Below are 19162 nucleotides of genomic sequence, written 5' to 3'. Positions count from 1 at the left end.
TTCAGCAAACTTAATTTAAAATTGTCTCCTACTCCGTGTTCCTCTTATTTTAGCCAGCTTTACAATTGTAATGGTTAAACTCCATCAGTTGGATACCTTTTTCACACAGATTCATGCTCTGTTTGTACGGGAGTCATGGTTTTCACTTTTTGACAATTACACTTTGACAATCACTTTGTCTGGTAAACTCGATCAAGCGGCTCAGGAGCCAAGTATCTTGGCTTAGTAGACACGCAATACCCCTCCCAATTGTGTCTATGAGGATCCTTACCTCTGATCTGTGCTTCTAACCAATGTCACGCTCCCAGGGAAACCTAATGTCGATTGAAATTTTTGGCCTAAATGTTGAAGTTCAGGATTTTTTCTGACTTAAGCACTATTAATTTTCCATACATCACCATTTTTCTGACCGATCTGTGGAGATTGTGGCAATAGGAATGAAAAGCTGAGGCAGCACGCTATAACATTTACATAATAATAACTTACTTAATGGGGCTTGACAATCAGTGCAAATAAAAGGTGGGCAGGAAAGGGGAACCTAGCGCTGGGAGCTGTAGGGAACTGGCTTGTCTAGTTTGCCCCTGAGGAGCAACAGGAAACTGACATGGCTATTGTCAGGGTAGCGAAACCAACTTGCAATGTGAAGGGTTCAAAATAAGTTTACGTTGTAAACTGTTGGGGGGAAAAAAGGTTAAACACTCCTGGTTTAAAAGTCAAGGGAGGATGTCACTACCGATGACTTTCCTTTTCAAAGGGGATTGGAGATAAAATTTAAATTGTCAGATAAATGTATTTTCAAAAATGTGTGACTACGTCCTGTGTGCCTACAGTGTAAAGTGTGATGGTTTTAAACCAATAGGAATATGAAAATAACTACAGGAAGACATAAAAGGGTATTGTGTTAGAATTCTGTGGACAAACTCACACCCCATCAGCAACTCAGACAAAATTAGCACATTCCTAAAGCAACAGAATGTAGCAATACATTATTAAGAAGGCAGAGGGGCTAAGCGGTTTCATGTTACTGCAGTCTGATATTATTTACTCGAGAACATTCTTGATGAAGAAGAAAAAACACCGAGGCTCGGTAAACATTAGAAGGCTGTAAGGATCCTACCCTCTGTGTCTAATATTTTCCTTTTTGCTTGGTTGGGTAAGGAACCTAAAGAAAGAGGTGTGATGCCTCAGTGATGCAGCAGGGTGGCTGATGGAAGATCTTAAAAAAATTGGTTGTAAATAATACCAGGTCATAGCCCTTGTTTACAAATTGGGACTTCTGACTTTTTCTCGTCTAGATTCTCATTCTGTTTCTTCAGTTGTTTCAAATTCACACTTTTACATTTGATTTTCATGGCAAGTGTTTATTTCCCTACACTGCAATCCAGTCTATATTTTTATTTCTTACTGAAAGGACAGTGTTTGTTTTTCTAGCAATGCCTGTATTAGATAAGCAGCTGTCACTGTGTATCACTGTAGATGGAAGGCAGAGCTGTTCTCCATGGGCAGGGGTGAGGAGAGAGAAACCAAGTCACTAAAGAAATCATCTAGCGTAGCTTTGGTAGGAAGAGCCCTTATGGCTTCCAGGTTACCCTTAAGCAAGAGTCTAAGAAAGGGAATATTAGTTCTACAAGTGGGCAGCACATTCAAGGGACCACAGTGGGCATTTTTATTCTTTTTTTCATGCCAGAGAAAGCGAAGTCCAGTAAAAGCAGTCAAGAGACTCCCTTGAGATGATGGTGCTAGAAAATGATTCCTGAGAGCTGGGGAGAATTTAAATGAGGCTGCCACGGACACCTATAGATAGCATCAAACAACTTCCATTTGGCTGCCTTGGTGGGGAATGACGGCCCCTGGATGTGATCAAAGCCCCCCACCCACCCCGAGTTCTCTGGGGTTCCCCCTTGAGGGGGACCATCGCAGCTCATATAGATGCCGCGCGGTATTTGGCAGGGCGTAGGAGCTGCTTTTGCTCCCGGTGCTTAACCTCCTTTCCCCTAGATACAAATGTCAATATTGGATTTAGTCTGGTTGAATGAATGTGTCAGAGGGGAGATTAGTGACTGGCAGCCACAAAAGGGTTTTTCAATTGGCAAAAGTAAATTTCTCACAAATGAATCAAAACAGTTTGAGGTGGAAAAGAAGCAAGGGGGGAGAAAAGCCTTGCCAAGTTGAGTCATGATGCCTCATTTAATGGGTTTGAAGACTTCAGGATAGGCGTTTTATCTATAAGTTACTGGCTTCACCCAGCAGGAAACAGGGGGTAAGGGAAAGAGCATATACCTCACTATCCTCAACAGAGCATTTTCCGTGAAAAGTCTCAGTATGTTATCTTGATAGCATAAAACCATCCACAGCCTTTCCGCAGATGATCGAAAATCCTTAGACCATTGAATGTAATAAGGTAAATGATGGAAGTTTTTTTTTGTTTGTTTGTTTTTTTATGGGTGGTTACATTCCTGCCTTTAGAAATTGGTTTGCTTTGCTGTTTATTTGTTTGCTTTGAATGCTTTTTTGAGCATCATGCATCTCTGCTTTGACTGGTTGAGAATGAATGTAGGTGGTTCCCAACAGAATCACGTTTCCTGTACAATTCCCATTCATAATTGCTAAGGCCTTTGTGTCTGTGGTCACATTAAGGTTTCTAGTCATTTTTCATATTATGGGCATGTCTAATTCAAGGAATCTGTGTTCTGGAGTGAAAGGAAAAAGGAAAGCCAACCTTTGGGGTGTGGTTATTGATTTATTCATTAGAAGCAGTTCTGAATTATCCTTCTCAGGTTTAGCAAAACAGGTTAACAGTTATAAACAAGTCTGAAGAAGGGAATTTGAAGGTTATGGGAGAAGTGTGGGAAGTATCAACTATTCAGCTCTATTCCTTGAGAGCTACTAACATAGTGTTTAGAAAAGTGGCCTCCAGGTCCTCAGAAAACATAATTTTCATACACTACCCACATGTATTAAATCTTCTAAATTGAAGGCTATTGCCAAATGACTAAAGAAGACAATCAGTCAATTGGCTAAAGTCTAGTGTCAGAGCCTATAGTGGCCCTTGCTGACTCCCTGAATTTTCTATATTAAAAGATAAACAACACCCAAGAAGTCTCCACTTTATAAGATTCACTAAAAAGTCTTCTTCTAAAGAATAATCAAGCTATATAAATTAGGATTAGATTTGGTCCCACGTAACAAAATCCCACCAACATTAATGTCTTTACCGCACAAGGTTCATTCTCTCACCTGAAATAGGTCCTGAGGTTTACTGGTGGCAGACCATTATGGAGGCTCCATATTTAATCGAGATCCTTGATGGTTCTTTCTTGGTATCTGTCACCCTTTTTCCTGGCACCTTAACAAGGTATAAGGTACTTGTAATTCTAAACACTTTCAGAAGTTGTTTTGTAAGAGACAGATACATAAAAATGTAACTATAATGAATAAATAAAATGATAATATGAGGACATAGAAATGAGAAAGATTTTTTTTCTTTTTAAGAGAATTTAGAAATAATTGTAATTGCCATGAAGCTGAAAAAAATATGTGTGGGAGAATAGTTTTTTATTTCGGTTTTTTTGTTTGTTTTGATGTTGTTGTTTTATCTCTCTCCCTCTCTCTCTCTCTCTCTTATTTATTTCTCACACTTAACCAGTCAATAAGCCCTGGCAATTCTTTCTCCAAAGCATTGTCTCAAAATTTTCCTTCTTTTTTTTTTTTCACATCCCCACTGATACTGCCTCTGCCCCAACCCTGCCTGAACTATTGCAGATTTTGAAATGGTGCTTTCCTCCATTTTTTTCTTCAATATTGTTCTCATTTTATCATTTTGCCTTAAAAAACTCAGGAGCTCTTGTCAGCTAGAGGACAAAATTAGAAAGCATCCAAGATGGTTTACAATCTTTCTAGTGTTTTCTACAAAGACTTCTTTCTGTCCCCAGCTAAACTATCCCCTTCATACTCCTTGGGCTCCCTGCTTCTGTATAAACACATCCTTTCCCCTCTCTAGAATGCCTTCTATATTTATGTTAAGAATCTATCCATTCCCTACCTCTCCCATTAGGCTGGCTACTATAAAAACAAACAAACAAAAACAAAAAGAGAGTAACAGGTGATGGAGAGGATGTGGAGCAATTGAAACCCTGTGACACTGTGGGTGGGAATATAAAATGGTGCAGCCACTATGGAAAACAGTATGGTGACTCCTCACAAATTAAAAATAAATTACCATATGATCCAGCAATTCCACTTCTGGGTATACATCCAAAGAAAATTGACAGTGGGTTCTGGAAGAGATATTTGTATACCTGTATTTATAGCAGCACTATTCACAAGAGCCAAAAGGTGGAAGCAAGCCAAGTGTCCTTTAACAGATAAATGGATAAGCAAAATGTGATATATATATATATATATATATATATATATATATATATATATATATATATACACACACAACAGAATATTATTCACCCTTAAAAAGGAAGGAAATTCTGACACATGTGACAACAGGGATGAACCTTGAGGACATCGTGCTCAGTGAAATAAGGCAGTCATAAAAAGACTTATGATTCCACTTATATGAGGTACCTAGGGTAGTCAAATTTCATGGATACAGAACGTGGAATGGTGGATCCAGGTGCTGGTGGTAGGGGAGAATTGAGAGTTATTGCTTAAGAGGTATGGAGTTTCAGTTTTTCAAGATGAAAAGAGTTCTGGAGATGGATGGTGGTGGTGGTTCACAATTATGTGAAAGTACTCAATGCCACTGAACTGTACCCTGAAAAGTGGTTAAGATGGTAAATTTCATGTTATGTTCATTTTAACACAATTTATGAAAAATGAATCTCATTCCTTTAAAAGAACTCACATTCTACTTGTTCTTTGAAGCTTTCCACCAACCCATTCCACGCTGAAATGATTCTTTCCCTCTCAGATCTATGTTAGGGGGAACACTTGTCCTTGTTTAAAAATGGGAACACATCTGGTTTTCCCCACCCTCTGAGTCATTCCACTTCTGATTGGTGAGTTTGAGAGAAGAAACTGAGTGTGTTTAAGATGCATCTGATGAGCTTCTCCCCTTTTCATCTGCCTATTCGTGGTGGGTGCTCTCTGTGGGTAAGCTTAGTGGGGTGGGCTTTGTACCTGCAGGTGCAGATCATAGTTACCCACTGTGTCAGTGATTCAGAGGTGAATCAGTCTAACTCTGGGGAATGCCAAAATCATATCTAGCCACAGATCTGTTACCACATTATTTATCACTAAGAAAGTTGATAGTTTCATCTTTTTGTCTGTCTTCTGTGTCTTATTTTTTTTTAAGACTTATTTATTTATTTTAGAAAGAGAGAGTGTGTGTGACTGCATGAATGGGGGAAGGGGCAGATGGAGAGGGAAAGAGGGAATCTTCAAGCAGACTCCCCACTGAGCATGGAGCTCGAGCCAGGGCTAAATCCCACCCCCCATGAGATTGTGATCTGAGCTGAAACCAAGAGTGGGACGCTTAACTGACTGAGCCACCCAGATGTCCCTCCTGTGTCTTATTTTTTAAGTGTCCAAATTCTATCAAGAAAGAAAAGAGTGTTTTGTATTGACTATCTAAAATATATACCATAATAATAATATATACTCTTTATATCTATATATAAATAGGTAGATATCTTTCCTTCAGCTTATTGACATTCTAAATGCCGACTCATCACAGGCACCATGGCCTTGTTCTAGGCTGTTGTGCCATGATGCATTACAAAAGGGTCAGAGATTCATGTTCTAAAACATAGGTGGAAACTGGCAGCCATGAACCAAACATGGCCTGTAGTTACCAGTTCTTGATCAGGTTTTAAAAATTAGTTACCAACATTTAAAAATGGAAAGATTTCAGAGAACAACTTGATCTCTGACTTCTCTTGAAGAATTAGATCAGCCTTGGGCCTCTGTTGGTAGAAGGCCAAATGCCTCTAAAGCTAATTAGTTGCAGCCCCTTGGGATAGGGCACTCTTCCCAAATTCCCACTGACCTAACCTCTCCTTAGCATCTTTTATCACCTACCTGGCCTAGCAGGCTCTTAAGTTGCAACCTTTCTTTTTGCAACTTTTGTTCTAAAAATTTTTGTGTCACCTGTGAGCACATCTGAGGCTGACAAGTTCTTTTAGGGCCAAAGTGTTTGTACCAGGTTCCTTCCAGCTTTGTGAGACCTCTCTTCATATTTCTTCCTAGTAGTATTATTTGGAAGCACTCTACCTTGGGGATAAGTCCTCACAGCCAAGGTAGCCTAGGTATGCTGGGAGGTGTTGAGTCCAGAATTGACCTGCCCCTCTACCATGTTTACTTAACAGGGCTTATTGTAGAGAATTGATTCATCCATTCTCATAATTTATCCTAGACCATATGTGAAAGCTCAGGGAGATCCTCCCAGAACTCTGAATCCATTCCAGTAGCTTATGGACCCAGAGTGGCAATGACCGAGTATTGCCTTTTATTACTCAAGCAAAGCTGACTGGGCCTTCCTAATAGTCTTCTTTCGCTGCTTTGCTGTGGCTGATTCCACTGTGGAAATGGCCAGCATATGGCCTCAGATATCTTTTAAGTACGTGTTCCCCAGAAGCCCCCTGGAAAGAAGTAATTAAGAATATCTCAGCTAAGTGTCTTGGAGGGTCAGCTAAGCTTAGAAACTTCTCATTAGCTATGACCACGTTGTCGTCTCTCATTATTAATCTACGGAGGTGTCTACTACCCCAGGCTATTGCCTAATTATTGCTAAACAACTCCATTACCTAATAATTTTCATTAAGACAAATGAAAAAGTTAGTGACTTCCAGTTACTCCCTTTGCTTCTTTGCATTCTTTATGGGTTTCCAAAGCATCTGTATAGCAAGCAACTAGCTCAGCAGTAGCTGAGATGATCCCATTTATGGAGGTGAGGGTGGGGTGTCCAGAACTAATGTCATCTTTGACCAATCTTCATGTTGAAAATATTTGCACAGTTTAGATTACCCTGAATAGGTGTAGCTGGCTGTGTACAGGAAGGTATAGAGGCCAAAGCAATAATAGCACACAATCTTAACAGGTAATAATTATGTCATGCTTAGTACATGCTAGGGACTGCTGTAAGTACTTAATACTTTCAACAACTCTAGGAGGTGGGTACTGTTATTTCTCTCATTTCACAGATGAGGAGCCTAAGGCACAGAAGGGTTAAGTTCATAAAGCCGGAAACGCTGGAGCTGGGATTTGAACTGAGGCAATCTGGCTTCAGAGTCCACACTCTTAAGCAAAACTTCATCTTTCCCTTAGAAGACTGGATGATTCTGCAGGGTGAAGCTGGGCTATGTCTCACTTTAGCCTCACTTTACAGTAGCATACTTCCAGGAAAATTAAGATTGTATGTAATTTTATATATTGTATATAAAAATATACATACATATATGTTTATACAAAATATATAATGAACATATAATATATATAATAAGGGGCTTTATGTCTAGACTATAGAAACAACTTTTATGACTCAGTAATAAGACCAAAAATGGGGAAAAGACACTTGATATGTAGTATGAATAGCCAATACTCACATAAAAAATTGCTTAACATCCCTTTGGGGAAACATAAAACCACAATCAGATGTCATTACGCATCTTTGAGAATTACTAAAATGAAAGACTGACAATCTCAGGTATTGGTGAAGAACTGGAGCCAATAGAAATCTCAAACATCGCTGGTGCTTTTCAAAGTGGTTGTAGGGTGGTATAATTACTTTGGAAAACAGTTGGGCAGTAGCTAAGAAATTAGACGTGGACTTAACATATGACTCAGTAGTCCCACTTTTGGTGTTTATCCAAGAGAGATGAAAACATGCATCCACAAAGAGATTTGCACACAAATATTTCTCACAGCTTCACTCATAATAGCCCCAAACTGAAAACAACCCAATGTCCATTGACAGATGAATGGAATGAATTGTAACATAACTCATAGAATGGAATATTACTCAGAAATAAGAAGGAATGACCTACAAATACATGTGACAACATGGATGAGTTTCAAAAACACCATGCTAAGTGTTGTATGAGCCCACTTTTATTAAATTTTAGAAAAGACAAAGTACATCATATTGACAGAAAGCAGATCAGTTGCCCTGGATCCAGGTTGGGTGGAGGTGGTAGGGCTGATTGCAAAGGGGAATAAGGGAATTTTGGCATACTAGAAATGATCTATATATCAATTACAGTGGTAGATATACATCTTTCAAAACTCTATATAAAATGTGTGCATTTCGTTATATACAATTTATACCTTAATTAGTTTGCTTTTTTTTTTTAAAAATGACTGCATTTAAGAAAACCAAAATAAATAGAAATTATAAAGAGCATACATTAATAAGTAATAAACAAAGATATGATTGGGAGCATCAATAAAGTCCCAAATTTTTTTGTTGTTGTTGTTAAATTCTGACAAGAAAAAGAGGAAAGGCACACACAAATAGTATTAAAAATGAAAAGGACACATAACTACAGATGTAGAGATAAACAAGAAAGCCACAGTAATTATTTTAGGCTAATAAATATAAAGACATTCAAAACAGACAATTTTCTAGAAAAATATGAACACTAATATGGACTCAAGAGAAGATGGCAACTCTGAAAAAAAAAACTTATAACTGATAAATAAATGGAACAGGGAATTAAATATATACCTTCTCTAAATTTTTACACAAAAACATTTGGCTTTTAACAAGAATGTTCTAAAACACATCCAATGATCAAAACTTAAATACTATAAAACACTTCCACAGAATAGAAAAAGAAGAATGCCCCTACACTCATTTTACAGCTAAACGCACTTAAATTTGATGATATTGTTATTAGGGAATATTATAGGCCAATCTTTCTTATGAACATTGATTCTGAAATTTTCAACAAAATATTAAAAGACAAAATCCGGCAATGTATTCAAGTATTTGATTTATCTGAGGCATTACAGGAAGGTTTAATATTTAAAAAAATAATAATGACTATTTATTCCATTGACAAATTTTAAGAAGAAATACCTCTTGGTAAATTCTGTAAAAACAATTGATAAAATTCAACATACATTTAAATATATTCTTGGTACTATAAATAGAAAGGAATATTCTTCCCTGATAAATAATTTTTACCAAATATTACACTTAATGATAATAGGAACATTTCCTTCAAGTCAGGCATGATTCGTGGATGCCGATATCAGGGTTCAATCTTATATTTGGGATCCTAGCCAGTGTAGTTAGTCAAGAAAAAGAGAAAGAAAAAGAAAAATTATTTAAGAAAGAATAAGGAAGAGTGGCAGCTGGGTGGCTTCGTTGGTTAAGTGTCTGCCTTCAGCTCAGATTATAATCCCAGGGTCCTGGGATTGAACCCTACGTCAGGCTCACTGCTCTGTGGGGCCCTGCGTCTCACTCTCCCTTTGCCTGCTGCTCTCTCTCCCTGCTTGTGCTCTCTCTCTCCATCAAATAAGTAAATAAAATCTTAAAAAAATAAATTAATTAAAAAAAAGAAAGGATAAGGAAGAAACGAAACTGTCATTATTGATGAAGAGTATGATTGTCTAGATAGAAAAATCCAAGAGAATCTACAGATAAAATACCATGATCAATAAGAGTTCAGGAAGATTGTTATTATATAATATTGATATACAAAACACAAAATCAATGTACAAGAGCAACAGACTATTAGAAAATGTAATTTCACCAAGATAAAATTTATAGAGAGCTATATGGCTAGCTCTCATTTTGAATAATAAATCTAAAAAAATGCACAGGAAATCTATGGAGAAATTTATAAAAAAATTTAAAAGACATTCTAAAAGACCCTAATAAGTTAAAAGGAACATGTGTTCATGAAAAATAAGACTCAATATTGTAAAGATGTCATTAATGCCAAAATTAATTCATAAATTCAATGCAGTGCTAATTAAAATCCTAAGCGGTTTCAGTTTTGTTTTTATGAAACTTAAAAAATAAATTCTAAAATTTATATTGGAAATAAAGAGCCAAGATTAAGAAAAACAGTTTTGTAAAAGAACAAGGGAACATAAGCTTAATAACTTGATTTCAGGAGCTAGTATTAGGTTGAATCATAAGTAATTTCTGTTTCTTTTCTATTAGTCATTATCAGTAGGATATTGGCAATACCACAGAATTCAACCTATAGTAATTAAGACAGCCTGGTATTGACAAAATAATGAGTAAAAAGATCAGTAGGAAAGAAACCTAAAGACGAGAAGTAGACACCACATGTATATGGAGACGTGACACTGAACAGGATTAATTTTGCTTCAATGGATAAAGGATAGATAAATAAATAAGTGGTTCTCGAACACTTAGCAATCCATGCAAAATAATAAAAATCCATAGTGTTGTCTATAATAAAAATGAAAGATTTTTTTTTCAAAAATAAAAGACTTTGACATGCATAAAAGACTTAAATATGAAAGGGAAACTATAATATTATTAGAAGGCAAAATGGGAGAATATGTATTTATGATCTCAAGGAAGGGAAGAATTTCTTAAACAAAACACAAGCAGGATGAACAATAATGAAAAGGATAGATACAATTATATTGGAATTAATACTTCTATGCATCAAAAGACACCATAAAAGGTTAAAAATATAACAGACATGAAAGAGACTTATGTAATACATGTAAAAATCCCAGGATAAATATTAGAATATATTTTTAAAATGCCTAAAATCAGTAATAAAAATACAAACAACTCAATAGAAAAATAAGCAAAAGGTATGAATAGGCAGTAATTGGCCAAGTTGTCTATGAAGAAATGAGAAGATACCCAGTCTTCTCAATATTCAGGAAAATCTAGCTTAAGACTAAAACACACACAACTGTCAGAATGGAAAAGTTCAAGCTTGACTACACTGCTTCATGAGGATGTGGATCATTGGTAATTTGCATGATCCGAATTGGGAGAAGAACCTGGCACTACTTGGTAAAGATTAAGATGCACACACCTTACCACCCAGCAGTTCTACTTCTACATAATTATCCCCCAAAACTTATAAATGTGCTCATGGAGTCATTTACAAGAATATTCATAGAACATTGCTTATAGCAGCAAATGATTACCACAATGTCCATCATTAGGAAAATGGATAAGTATACAGCAGTCAAAATGAGTAAACTAGTCCATCTTTAAAGATATAGGTGAATTTCACAAACACCGTATTTAGTGAAAAAGACAAGGTAAAGAATACATCCAATATAGCACCATTTTAATAGAGTCTATTGTACATTTCAACAACACCACACGGGGGTAAAAGAATAAAGAAATACATGAGAGGGATAAACACCATGTTTGGAATAGTGGTTAGCTCCTAAAGGAAGTAAAGGAGTTGATATTTAGGAGGAATATGCCATGGATTTTAAAATATGTGTATAATATCTTGTTTCTTAAAATGGGTGATGGGTATTGTTTTCCACACATTTTTGTGTATCTGAAATATTAAAAAATAAAAAGTGGATGGAATTGAGTAGAAAGTTTTTGAGATGTCTGACCATGAAGAACAACAAGATGACAGAACTTGAAGATAACTGTAAATTCAAAAAATTTACTGCTGTAGTTGTCTCTTTTGAGTTGATGAGGGGAATGCCCAACTCCAGACAGCGCCATTTTCATAGCCTGGAGCATGTTTGAATGCTGAGGAAGGACTGAAGATGCAGCAGAGAGACTTGACAACAGAAAGAAAGGGATTGCAGGGGAAGGGCTCTCTGAGGGACCCTTTCTCTGTTGAAATTAATTGGAGAGAAAGTGATGTGTGTTAATGGAAGCAGTGGCGCACAGATCAGAGATGGGCAGATGAGTGAGTGCCTAAGTGATGAACCCAGTTCCTCAATGAATTAGAGACAGAGCCCAGGGATAAACTAGGGTGAAAGTCCTTCCTGAGAGGGAGGTCAAGCCCAGCAAATCAATGTAATTACCGGCACTACTGAGTGCCCATTTGAAGGTGGTGGTCATACATGTATAGTGGGCATCTCTCCAGTATCATTCTGCCATATCATACTGACACAGAGAAGGCCTTCAGTGGAAATCTATCTAAGAGGGTCATAAAAGTCTAGGGTAATTGTATTGCTGGACTATGGAATCTGAAGTTGAAAAGAAATTCAAAGAAAGGAGGATGGATATAGTAAACACAGGAGGGGGTTGAGGGGACTGAAGGTCTCTACCTTCAATTCTGAAGTCAGAATTTTCCTTGTATGGAAAGTGAGTGGGAAGGGTGGACCAAAGGGGGAAGTGTTTGTATATCCTGAATGATATTGGGCTCCCTGGTGACCAGTGTTAGCATGGTGTTGCATTCAAAGAAATGTCATTTCAACCTGCAAGGAAGCATAAAAAGAATTTTTAAATTTTTTACTCAAATGCCTTGAAAAGGGGCAGAGAAGAATTATATTCCTTGTCACAGCAAAGCATAAATTCCCCTTGCCTCTCACTCACCCAGTGTCTCCCTTCTCAGCCTCTGCAGCAGTACCATATAGAACTCAGCTTGCAATTCCAGTGTGTTTCTCTCCCCTTCATCTTCATCTTCCAGATCTCAGTTCTGCAGGGAAGTGCTTCAGGCCCTTTATGACATAAATCAATCAAGCCTCACTTTGCCCCATCTCATTTTTTCAGCAGTGCCCATTCTCTGGATCATCACAACCAAAGCCCGGTAGCTTCCATTTTTGGTTCCTATCATTTGGATTCACAATCTTGCATGTGGTGTGGTTTCTGGTGCTGATGAGGTCAGGGATGTAACCAAGTGCAGAGAAAAAGGACATCCGAGATGAGATGACCCAGGATTTGAGAGGCCAGGGTATCAGGCAGATTATTCACATGGAGCTCAAGGCTATGTTCACATGATGTTAGGAGTTGTGGTGAAGAGGACCCATCTTATATTTTATTGAGGGAGAGGAATGACCAATAAATTGCCAGATGATTCTTGTGAGAAGGGAAAAATTTTCCATACATAGCAGAATGATTATTGTTCAAGACGGAGGAGGAGTAATGGTCTCAAAGGAGTAAGTTGAAGAAAAAATAGCTTCCACCTAAGAGGGCTATAGGAGAGCAATATCCCCAAGAGAGACTCAAGGTTCAGTTAAGGAAAGGAGATGGGCAGGGTAGTGGTTCAGGGAGGAGGTTAAAATTTATAAGATATTGCTGAAAAGAAGTTTCCAAAAGGCACAGTGGAAGGTATATTTTTTATTTCATTTTATGAGGGACAGACGTGGAACAGATTTGGGGATTTACTGCACAGTTTGGGGATGAGTGATGGGAAGATAAACATTGGAGAGGTTTGCTATTTGATGACTGAGGCAAAGAGGGATAGGAGCATTTTGAACTTAATTCAGATTTTTGAGGCAAGTGTGTTCCTGGGATCCAGGCTTGTGGTTCAGAGGTATCATGTGGGGCATACAGGGAATTTCTCATGGGCCAGGCATATCTGCCCATTTGGCAGTTGTAGAGCTAGATTTTGGCTTCTTAGAGACATGCAATTCTGAGAACTTATCCTAAGGAATTAATCACGGTGGCACACAAATTTATGCCTGAGGACATTCATCACCATCTTGTTTTTAATGACAACGTATGCAAATATTTTAAATATCCAACAATAAGGAACTGATTAAACAAATTCTGACACATCCATGATAGAATTCTGTGTAGACATAAAAAAATACATAGAATATATTTAATAAAATGGGGAAACAATAGAATATATTTTTAAGTGGAAAAATTCTCACCTGGGGGCATAGGTAAATGCAAATAATTAATGATATTCTAATTCTTCTAATTCTTGGGTTGGAAATTGGGTTCATTATATTCCTAAAAACAAAAATAAAATGAGAGGGCTATGGGTAAATAAGGATGATCCAAGAATTGTGATTAATAAATTATGCTTATCTAAGCTTCAGTTAAAAAAATACACAAAAGAACATAAACAATGATCCTAATTTTTATTTAAAAAATTTGAGCCACATTTGGTCTTGTTCCTCATTTCCTAGGCCTCTGCCTTCTTGTTCATTCTCTGTATTTTAGCTCAGTTTCACTGTTTTAGTTACCTATTGTGTAAAAATCAGCCCAGAATTTAGTAGCTTAAAACATTAAACATTTATTATTTCAGTTTCTGTGGATCAGGAATTTGGGAGCAGCTTAATTGGGTGGTTCTGGCTCAAGAGGTTCCATCAGGATATTGCCAAAGGTCGCAGTTATCTGAAGGCTTGACTGAGGCTGGAAGTTACACTTCCAAGATAGTTCACTCATGAGACTGTCAGCGGGAGGCCTAGTTCCTCACCTCACAAGCCTCCTTACAGTTTGAGTCTCCTCACGACATGGCAGCTACCCTCCCGCAGAGTAACTAATCCAAGAGAGAGGACAAGAAGGAAGCCACAAGACTTTTCATGACCTAGTTTCTGAAGTCATGCACTGTCACTTTGGCCACACTATATTCATTAGAAGTGACTCACTAAGTTCACTCAAGGACAGAGATGCAGCTGCTGGAAGTTGGAAGTTGGGTAGGCAGGCACTGATGTAACAAGGCCTAAGGGGCTGTGGCTGGAGCAGTGACAGCTCTGTCACACCTCCTATTATTGAAAAGCTCTTGAGATATTAATCTGTCATTCCAGTCAGACTTCCTTTTTTTTTTTTTTTTACCTTTTCAGCATTGCCTTCCAGTTAAAGTTCATGTACTCTTCTCTCACCTTCCCACTAAAATCCAGATGCTCTCATCTAATTTATGTATTACTTTAATTTAATTATTTTAATTGCACATTTTCAGTATTTACTAGCATCCACATGTCCACAAGTCAAACCTTCATCTGTTCTACACATTCTTTTAAAATATTTCTCACAGGTGTGGTCATTCAGGACCTGCTTCCATACTACTACTGAAAGGGGCTCTCTACCTTACTGCCATGTAAAGGTACTCTATAAAAGCTCTTGATCAAGAATGATTCTTTATTCTAGGGGCGCCTGGGTGGCACAGCGGTTGAGCGTCTGCCTTCGGCTCAGGGCGTGATCCCGGCGCTATGGGATCGAGCCCCACATCAGGCTCTTCTGCTATGAGCCTGCCTCTTCCTCTCCCACTCCCCCTGCTTGTGTTCCCTCTCTCGCTGGCTGTCTCTATCTCTGTCGAATAAATAAATAAAATCTTTAAAAAAAAAAAAAAAAAAAAAAAAAAAAAGAATGATTCTTTATTCTAGAAACCTGTCATATCAAAGGTGGCAAACTTATGAGATATATCAATAATACTGGTAATCTGTGTTAGTTATCTTGAGCCGCCATGACAAAATACTGCAGAATAGGTGTTTTAAACAGAAATGTATTTTCTCACAGTTCTGGAGGCTGGAAAGTACAGGATAAAGGTCCAGTAGGGTTCAGTTTCTGACGTGAATTCTCTTGCTCTCTTGCAAATGGCCACCTTCTTCTTGTGTCCTCACATGGCAGAGAGAGAAAAGAGTGAACAAGCTCTCTGGTGTCTCTTCTTGTAAGGACAATAATCCCATCATTAAAGGTCCCACCCTCATGACTTCATAAACACAATTACCTCCCAAAGGTCCCTTCTCCAAATATTATCACATTAGGAGTTAGAGTCTCAGCATATGAATTTTAGGGAGATAAATTCAGTCAATAGCATAACCCATAGTATGACTCAGAACTGCTTTTTGTATCTGAGATCAGGTAAGAGATTTTTGCTCTTCTTCTTTTAGGGAGCTCATCTCTGATGCCTTGATAAATACTTTTGGCTAGAAATGATCATGAAGTGATGATTTTTTCTCCTATCTTTGCAACTCTGGCACTGACTTTGGGGTGATGATATACCCGTTTTTTCTTCTCCGTAAGACAGAGAAAGTAGGAAAAGTTCTCATTACTGGATTCTGGCCCTGATTCTTCACCATATGAGTAATGAGTCAGTACTATTTACCTAGGAGGTTTATAATGATTATTTCATGTTTTAAATTCAATCCTGATTTTTCTGCAAATGCAGCATTCAGAGGAAAAGAAAGAACTCAGCTGTCTCTACGAACATATGGAAATCAATGATAAATGGACAGAAACTGCACAGTATATTTATTAACCAAGCTCGTATAAATCATAATTTTTCAACCATTTATTAAACTAATAGGATTGTTTTGGGAACATCAAAGAATTCTTTATTAGGTAAATAATCATGTTTACCCACTCAGTTATGGGGAAGAGCAAATCATTCACACCGCATTTACTCTGCAGCATCAGATTTCATTTCTCTTAAATGTCAGCTGTTGATAATTTTTACCAAACAACCTGGTAAAAAAAAAAAAAGTCCAAATTTTTATCAGACATCAACCACCTCTCTGGTCCCAGAAAAGGACTGCGGCTTGTTCCATTTCTTTCTTCCCTAGCTGGGTTAATTGCTCCATGAGGTTCAAAATGGCTCTGCTATACCAAACTCAAATTTAGGTAGTTGGTCATAGTGGCCAACTCTGTTTTTCTTGATTCATCTTATGTCAGTCTTCTCATTATATGACCAACCAGGCACATCTCAGCAGTCTCCTTTGTTGATTAAGCCTGAGCTAGATCCCCTCGACACCTGAAACAATTCCCTTTGTTTTCACGCTTCTCCATCACACAATCAGCTGATGTGGGCTCAGAGAGCACTGACTTTTTCCAGTGTTAATAGAAAAAAAAAAAAACCACCCTACAATTGGGAAGTTAAGTGAGCTACCTGACAAGGAAAATGTACTCCATGTTTGTCATTTTGAATTGTAATATCAATGTTGTCCTGAAAAATTATTTTTATAAATTAGAATTTTATAAATAAAAATGTATTTTAGCCATATTTAGCATGTACCAGGGGAGCTAGAAATTCCATTTATTTGGTAAATAGTTATTGATTGCTCTAAGGCCAGTCATTAGGCATAGTGGGAAATATGAAGATTTATTGATTTATTCAATAAACATTTACTGAGTATCAGCTATGTGCCAGACACTGTTTGAGACACTGGGGATATAGAGGTGAATAAGAAACAAGACTCCTGATCTCAGGGAGCTGCTACTCCAGTGGGAAAAGACAAATGATAAACAACTAAGTAAGCAAATAAGAATGATCATCAAGTAGCAGCAAGTGTTATAAAGAAAATTCAACAGAATAATATAAAAATGACTGTAGCAGTGAGGGAAGCAGTCATTTAGATGGAATAGTCAATGAAAGCATCTGGAGAGTGACATTTGATCTAATATAGATGATGAGTAGAGTAGGGCACGTTCCTTTTCCTGAAAGAGTTTACAGTCAAGAAAGATTCTAAGACTGCAGTCAATTTACTGCAAAACCCCAAACAGGTGTCTATGAACTTCATGTTAGAAATGGCATAACATCACACAACTCAAAGAATAAAATAAATATCTGTGGGTCCACACTGATGTAAATCAATTATTGAACAAATAAACAAGTGCAAAAGAGTAGACAAACCTTCTTACAGAAGAATTTTTAATAATACATACAGATATTCCTTTCTATAGAAGGGAGAGCATAATTCCTCTCCTTTTGTGTGTGGTCTGGACTCTGCAACTTGCTTACAGAGGAAAAAAAAAGGGGGGGATAAACAAACTTTACAGTGGAAAAACCTGACAAACACCACCTTATTGGAGTGAGCAAGGTTAACATCACCAGGTATGAGTTATATTAATATCAGGGACCCTCTGATATGATGTGACAAGAAGGGCATTTTATCCTCCAAACCCACAACCCCAGTTTAATCATGAGAAAACGTAGGAAAACTCAAATTGGGAGACATTCTACAAAATTCCTGACCGTTACTCTTCAAAACTGTCTAGGCTATAAAGAAAAAAAAGAGAGAGAGAGAAAAATGTCTATGTCATTAAGATGGTGATATAGGTCATTCCTGATTTCAGTACCTGTCACAAAAAGACCAATTAGCAACTATCCATAGGCAAGACACCATTGTGAAAATCCCAGAACCAAGAATAAGGCTGAAGCACCCCCAGGACCACAGAGACCAATGAGGACCCCATTAGAAGGGTAAGATCATCAGTTTCACTCTGGAGACATCACCCCTCCTCTAGGCCAGCATAGATGCCACAATGAGCCTCTGGTTTCTCCAGTGGGGAAAAGAAGACCCAAGGTGGACAACCAGCTTCTTCAGTATGGAAAGACTCTTTCTAGGAGACCCACTCGGGTCTCATCTTACAGAGATCACTGGGAGATTCTGCTGGGCTGGACTACTGAGGATCACTGGAGAGTGGGTTTGAGACTTATAGCAACCAGCCCTCAAGTCTTTGTAGACCAAGTGCCTGTTTCCAGGAGTGCCAGAGTATAGATCTTAGCCAGTCACTCTGCAGAACCAAACTGGTGTGGTCCTGTCTGGTAAGGGAGCTCAGTTGGCAGTTCTATCTGACTTAGGTTTCCAGCCAATGGGCCATGGCAGCTATGGAACTTATTCTAAGCCTCACTCAGGCAGAGAAGCAAGTTCAAAGCCTCACACAACTGCTGAACATAGCCTCCAGTCCCTTCCCAGAGAACACAGCAACTGTGGAGCCTATCCTATAGCCTGCCTGGGCAGGGATTCAAGCCAGCAGCCATGCCAAACTGCTGAGCATAGCCTCTGGCTCTGCCTAACCACAGAGCCTGAACAGTGACTCTGGGCAGTCTTGAAGCCCAATCTATGATGCCACCAATCCATGGAGCCCAGTCTACAGCCCTGCCCAGCAGTGGATCCCAGCCAGTGACCCTGTCCAACCATGGAGCACAGTCTCAAGCCGCATTTAACTGCAGGGTATAGCTGGAGGCCTCGCCCAACTAGAGAACCCGGCCAACAATATTATTCAACAGAGTACAGCCAATGGCCTACTTGATTATGAAACCTAGCCTGTGAATGTGCCCAACTTTAGAGTAAGCCTGTGGCTCCACCCAATTGCAGAGAACAGCCTGAGGTCCCATCCAATTGTAAAGCCCTGTCTGCATCCCTGCCTGAACATGGAATCCAACCAGCAGCACCATCTGGTTGGGGAGCACAACCTGAGGTGTCACCCAACCAAGAGGGGTTTCAGAGCCCAACTAGTGGCTTCCCTGACCACAGAGCAGTCAACAGCATCCCCTTCATCCCCCACCACTTCAGAGCATAGGCAATAGTGTAGCCATGCTAGAGACACTGATAG

The sequence above is a fragment of the Ursus americanus genome, chromosome 32 (assembly GCF_024610735.1).
Source record: "Ursus americanus isolate L20-20 chromosome 32, mUrsAme1.1.p, whole genome shotgun sequence".
NCBI classification, from domain to species: domain Eukaryota; kingdom Metazoa; phylum Chordata; class Mammalia; order Carnivora; family Ursidae; genus Ursus; species Ursus americanus.
This window is presented reverse-complemented; position numbering follows the sequence as displayed.